Raw genomic sequence first — 6,584 nt, forward strand, 5'->3', positions numbered from 1 at the left:
AGGAGGAGGAGGAGGGAGGAGGAGAAGGAGGAGGAAGGAGGAGGAGGGAGGAGGAGGGAGGAGGAGAGGGAGAGGGTGGGTTGCAGGGTTGGAGGAGAGGGGAGAAGGGTTGCAAGGTTAGGACATGCTTTTGGACGTGCAGTGCAAGGAAGCATGGACACTTGAGACAAATGCTTGGAATACCAATGTAGACTCAACACAATGCCCCAAGAGTGTGGGCTTCATTCCATTATGGGGTATTTATACAAGTTGGAGAGCTTCTCTCTCTGCATGTAACACAAAGTCGTATCACAAAGTTGTAACACAAAGTTGTATCACAAAGTTGTAACACAAAGTTGTAACACCTTCTCTCTCTACATGTAGAAGTTGTAACACAAAGTTGTAACACAAAGTTGTTACACAAAGTTGTTACACAAAGTCGTAACACAAAGTCGTAACACAAAGTTGTGTCACAAAGTTGTAACACAAAGTCGTATCACAAAGTCGTAACACAAAGTTGTAACACAAAGTTATGTCACAAAGTTGTAACATAAAGTTGTGTCTAGAAGTTGTAACACAAAGTTGTAACACAAAGTTGTATCACAAAGTTGTATCACCTTCTCTTTCTTCATAAGTTCATGTTGGCACAGAGTCAACAGATGTGGATCAGAGGATGCCACACAGTAGGCTTATGCCTTGAGACTCTCTATATAAGAGGTCTATCATTGTATTGTTTATCAAGCATTGGAATAGATTGATTGAGTGTTGCCTACATTGTTGTATCTCCCGTAATGGATTTTCTTGTATGGTTCAATCCTCCATGATTGTTACACTAATCTCATGTAGCCCTAGGCTTAGTGGCGGTCTCATTCAATTTCTTATCATGGTATCAGAGCTGGTCATCGCTAAGCTTAGGTAGATTAGTGTGTGTATACTGTTATTTCTGAGTTTGAGTATGATTAGTTGAGAAAAAGAAAAATGGCACACTCATATCATTTTAGGGAGATCATGTTTTCAAGGTTCGTTCTAATTGGGATAGGCAGTTATCAAACGGTTCTCTACCTTCTTCTTACAAATCGCAGGAAGCTGATGATGTCGTTTTGTCACAGCTTGAACTTTCGCAAGCATGCAATGGGTCCTCAAAGCCCATACACAGTGAACAATTTGAAACTGCTGACAGGCCCTTGGCTTCCTCTTGCGGGGAGATAAAGTCTGCGACAAGTTATCATCGGCGGAGTGTCCACAAGCGCAATTAGGGTGTCCTCGCAACTTTTCTGTTGTTTTACCTGATGATGAAGCTAGAATTTCAGGAGTACTTTCTCCTCTTGAAGTCTCCACGAGTCAGGCAAATCCTGGTTGCAGTTCTAATGGGGATGTCTCGCAGGATAGTAGACAAGCTGCGGGAGAGTTACTCTCACCAGGTTTAAGCCTGGAAAGTAACAGAGCCATGGATGGTGGCAGCGCCATTTGGTCAGTGCCCAGGTCAGAGCTGAGACAGCGCATTGTACGTGTCTTGGAAGAGGAGACTTGCAGATCTCAAAGCAATGAAGATCCTCTTCCCAAAATTGGTGGATACGCTACTGTAGAAAAAGACCTACAATTCATGAGCAAGAAGAGAAAGAAGAAAAGAACCTGTCAAAGATTGCCACTATTCGAAGGAAAGATTGCTGGTGCAGAGAAAGTAGAAGCTGTGAAAGCCGTTACCGTGGTATGCTAACTGGTTTCATGGTTATTGTGGTTTTGTTGTTCATGGAATACTTGGACGAGAGAGCAAGTGTTTTTCATATGAACACTGCCACAGTAGGAAGTAATGATGATACTTATCTACCACAAGAAAAAGCTGCTGAGGCAGCTGTGAATCCCATCTGTGAAGGTTTAGTTGTTGATAGAGAGTGAATGAAAGAAACTGAAGAGTTTCGACATGCAGAGGAGGAAGAATGGGCAAAGCGGTCACTAGACCTGCACACGCAGGCACAGGAAACTCAACGTCAACGGAAAAGGAGGAGAGTTGAAGCTACAATCCAACTGAGAAGGTTGTATCCGTCATTTGGAAAGCTGGAGGCGAGAATGGAAAGCGCTAACTGAAGTGCAAAAAAAGCTCCTTATGTCGCCAAAGCTGCTAAGAGGAAAGCCGAGTATGAGAAACCCATGCAGGCTTACAATTCGAAGCAGGACAAGCTTGTTGAAGAGGAACCAGCAGAGGAATAAGACATTGGTGTGCAGGAGTAGTGTACATTGATGATGCACTACTTGGGTTGGTTCCTTCTCCCTGACACATGGGATGTCTAAAAAGCACTTGGGTGTCCCGCCCGCACAGCATGGTGTGTAAAGTGGATGATAAGGTGTCTAGGTTGCTAGACACATGCACACACATTTGTTGAACACTCCAATTTGTCATTGAGGGGGAGTGTTGAGAGAGTGAGTTTGGCAATGCCAAATCATTGGGGGTGAGAGGTGAGATGGTCACATATGATTGTACATTGAGGAGGGGTGTTGAAATGTGCAATGTCCAATTGATGGGATATTGTGTTGGTACCCTAGAGGGGTATGTTTGTGGGAATTATGGTAGCCACACAAGAGGATGTGGACTACATGAATGGATGTGGGACATTGGTCACCACAAGTTGGATGTGGATTAGAGGATGCCACACAGTAGGCTTATGCCTTGAGACTCTCTATATAAGAGGTCTATCATTGTATTGTTTATCAAGCATTGGAATAGATTGATTGAGTGTTGCCTACATTGTTGTATCTCCCGTAATGGATTTTCTTGTATGGTTCAATCCTCCATGATTGTTACACTAATCTCATGTAGCCCTAGGCTTAGTGGCGGTCTCATTCAGTTTCTTATCAGTAGATGCAAGGAATCAATCCATATATCTGCAAAGAACTGAATTCCATGCACTAACACTCCACATAGATGTGTCTTTAGAAAGTGCTTTCCTTGTAATTTAGGTGGAGTGGCAACAAAACGAGGCAATGTTGTTGTATTCTGATCCATGCCATCTACAATAAGGCACATGTAGTCATCGGGATGTGAAATAGCTTGCTCCTTCCAAAATGCATATTTTTTTCTCGAATGTCGAATAAGGTCATGATGAGATTTTCAAATTTTTTTGTATAATTCCCTTTGATTTGGACATGTTGCACTCTCAATCGCTTGCTTTAAATCATCACAAACATTGCACATTTTTTGCCTCCTTGGGATTTTAACATATCCAAAGTTCTTCTTCCAAAGAGTATACAAAGTATGAGAAGAAGCTATGGCATCCCCTCTTTGCCTTTGCTTTTTTGCAATAGAGTCAAATACTTTGAGCTTTGTCAAGCCCATTGGAAGGTGCATTTCAGGGATTGCATCACCGTTAGGGAGTTTGGTAGATATATGGGGTTGAGGTAAAGCATTTTCATGTATGAAGTCTTGCAAAATTGCTGCTGCCCTGACAATTGAGATTCTTGATTTGGACCTTCCTCTATTACCATGAATGCTAAATTTGTTGCTGCCCTTTGCCTTGGTGACTAAATCCCAATATGTACCATGGGATAATCCAGTAATATTGTGATATGCCTTATTGCAAATCCTTTTTCCATTTACGAGAGGTTTTACCTTTTGTCTTGAACTTAGCCTTTTATTGCCATTCTGAAGAAAGCAAGAGAGACTTGTGAGAAGGTATTCATTTCTTTCGCTTCCTCTTCTTTGCCACACGTGTCCTCTACATTCCCTGATGTCTGCAAGATCAATGAAGCACATACATCTTCGCTTGCAACATAGATATCCCAATGCATTTAACATGTTCTCCTCCTTCATTACCCTCTTCCTCTTTGGTTGCTTTTGTGGATCTGCCTGGATTCGCTTTCTCTTCATGCATATGTATGACCATTTTCATTCCTTGTGCACGTTGTTATCTGTATTTATGCACTTCTTCTCCTCACATTTGTTTGTAACCAAGCATCCATGATTGATCGTTGCATCCTTGGCCATATCACAATCAAAGTTAAATATTGAATAATCCTCTGTTGATCTCATCCTCGTTTTTAACATACTCTTAGGACCATTCAATGAATTCAATATTCTACGAGAGTATTGAGAACCTTGAAACTCTTCCACTCCTGAGAGAACATCACTCATTGGGACATCTTGCATGGCTTTCACAAATCCACAAGCTTTATTGACACCAGGTTTGTTAATATGCATGAACTCATCCACACTTGACAAGACATCGCTATTGAAACCTTTGCCCTTCTCACTGTGCAAGAATTCATCCACCCCAGATAAGGCTTCGCTTCTAAAATCACTTTGTTTCTCGGAACCAATGAACTCATCCACTCTAGATAAGATGTCACTTCTATAATTGAGTATATTGAAATCATCCACATTTGAAGTGATAGAGCCTGGCACATGGGCATGCTTTTTAGGTCCTTTGATATTGTAGCATACCTTGTCTTTATCATTGAAAACCACGTGCCTCTTTCTCATGTTTAAAAATTGCATGCTCCATCTCATATTCTTGCCTACCTCATAGTAGGGATCACATAAGGATGTTATGTTATCAACCATACCATCATCAGTGACTTTTAAAATCCTCATCTGTGCAAATGACCATTGCTCCACTTGTTCAAATCCCAATACTTCACCTTCTGCTACAGTCTTATTTGCAAATGATCTCATTTGTAAAATGTCCCCTATAGTAAAATCCAAGGTGGTGCACTTTGTATTCTTGATAATGTCTGTTGCATAAGTCTCATCTTTGTCCCATGCTATAAATGATTTGTTGGATGTATTGTAGGGCATAACATCTCCAAGTGTTTCCATATCTCCACATTTATACTTTAGCTCAACATGTGCGCTAAGAATCTTTGATACAGTAACTGCCACCTTATCTTCACCAAGTCTTCGAAAGTGGCAAATTGAATTGGGATCACTATCATGGATTGTAGCAAATGCACCTACTTCTCTTTTGATACATAAAATCACATCCATCCCTGGAACAAAATCTATAGCCATCTCTTTTGTGAGAGTCCTTCACAAGCAAGCTACAGTAGCAACAATTACATAAATATTAGTCTCTTTTTAATAATCTACTCATTTATTATAATTTTTAATTAGTACTTAATTTATTTGGTGGGAGAAGTTATCCAATCAAGTACTCATCAGATAGACATGCCAAGTTATACTTTGCATGGTCGATCGAGCATTAAATACTATTTTTGCTCTAGTGTCATGCACATCCGTAAAAAAACACGCTGCTAGGTATGTTATCCAATCAAGCACTTATGGGATGGGCGTTCCACTTTGCATGTAAGTCAATTCCACCTATTTGAAGGTGTGTGCAAAGTATTGTGCCCATCGGATATGCTTTGCATTGTCGATCAAGCATAAAACACCGTTTTTGGCTTAGTGTCATGCACAACCATGAAAAAACACGGTCCTAAGTGTGTTAATCAAACAAGTACTTATTGGATGGGGGCTCCACTTTTCATGCAAGTCCATTTCAACTAGGTTCGGATATGCTCTGCATGGTCGATTACGCATTATACAACGTTCTTCCCGTAGTGATATGCACATCTGCAAAAAAACACGCCCTTAGGTATGTTATCTGATCAAGTACTTATCGGCGGCGGATGGGTGTGCCTCTTTGAGAAAATTTCAATACCACCTATGTTAAGGTGTAGGAAAAGTATTGTTCCCATCGGATATGCTTTGCATGGTCTATCAAGCATTAAATACCATTTTTACCTTAGTGTCATGCACATCCGTAAAAAAACACGCTGCTAGGTGTGTTATCCGATCAAGTACTTATGCGATGGGAATGCCACTTTGCACGTAAGTCAATTCCACCTGGTTAAAGGTGTGTGCAAAGTATTGTGCCCATCGGATATGCTTTGCATTGTGGATCAAGCATAAAACCCCGTTTTTGCCTTAGTGTCATGCACAACCATATAAAAACACAGCCCTAGGTGTGTTATTCAAACAAATACTTATCAGATGGGGGCTCCACTTTGCACACAAGACCGTTTCAACTATGTTGAGGTGCATGCAAAGTATTATCACCATCGGATATGCTTTGCATGGTCGATCACGCATTATACACCATTTTTTCCCGAGTGATATGCACATCCGCCAAAAAACATGCCCTTAGGTGTGTTATCTGACCAAGTACTTATTGGCTGGGTGTGAGTCTTTGAGAACATTCCAATACCACCTAGGTTGAGGCGTACAAAAAGTGTTGTGTCCATCGGATATCCTTTGCATGATCGATCGAGCAATAAATACTATTTTTGCTCTAGTGTCATGCACATCTGTAAAAAAACACGCTGCTAGGTATGTTATCCGATCAAGCACTTATGGGATGGGAGTGCCACTTTGCATGTAAGTCAATTCCACCTACTTGAAGGTGTGTGCAAAGTATTGTGCCCATCGGATATGCTTTGCATTGTCAATCAAGCATAAAACAACGTTTTTGCCTTAGTGTCATGCACAACCATGAAAAAACACAGTCCTAGGTGTGTTAATCAAACAAGTACTTATCGGATGGGGGCTCCACTTTGCACACAAGTTTGTTTCAACTACTTGAGGTGCGTGCAAAGTATTGTCACCATCGGATATG

The 6,584-nt window shown here is 41.1% G+C and overlaps 1 long non-coding RNA gene across 1 annotated transcript; it reads left to right on the plus strand.

Annotated features, from left to right (window-relative positions):
- The first annotated feature begins 985 nt into the window (after positions 1-985).
- On the plus strand, positions 986-1,864 carry LOC147888864 (uncharacterized). Its single transcript, XR_015543068.1, has 2 exons — positions 986-998; positions 1,290-1,864. It is a non-coding gene; the product is annotated as an uncharacterized LOC147888864 (long non-coding RNA).
- The last annotated feature ends 4,720 nt before the right edge of the window (positions 1,865-6,584 follow it).

The sequence above is a fragment of the Dipteris shenzhenensis genome, chromosome 21, assembly GCF_047967505.1.
Source record: "Dipteris shenzhenensis isolate YYH24624 ecotype China chromosome 21, Dip_SZ_1.0, whole genome shotgun sequence".
Classification (NCBI taxonomy): Eukaryota; Viridiplantae; Streptophyta; class Polypodiopsida; order Gleicheniales; family Dipteridaceae; genus Dipteris; species Dipteris shenzhenensis.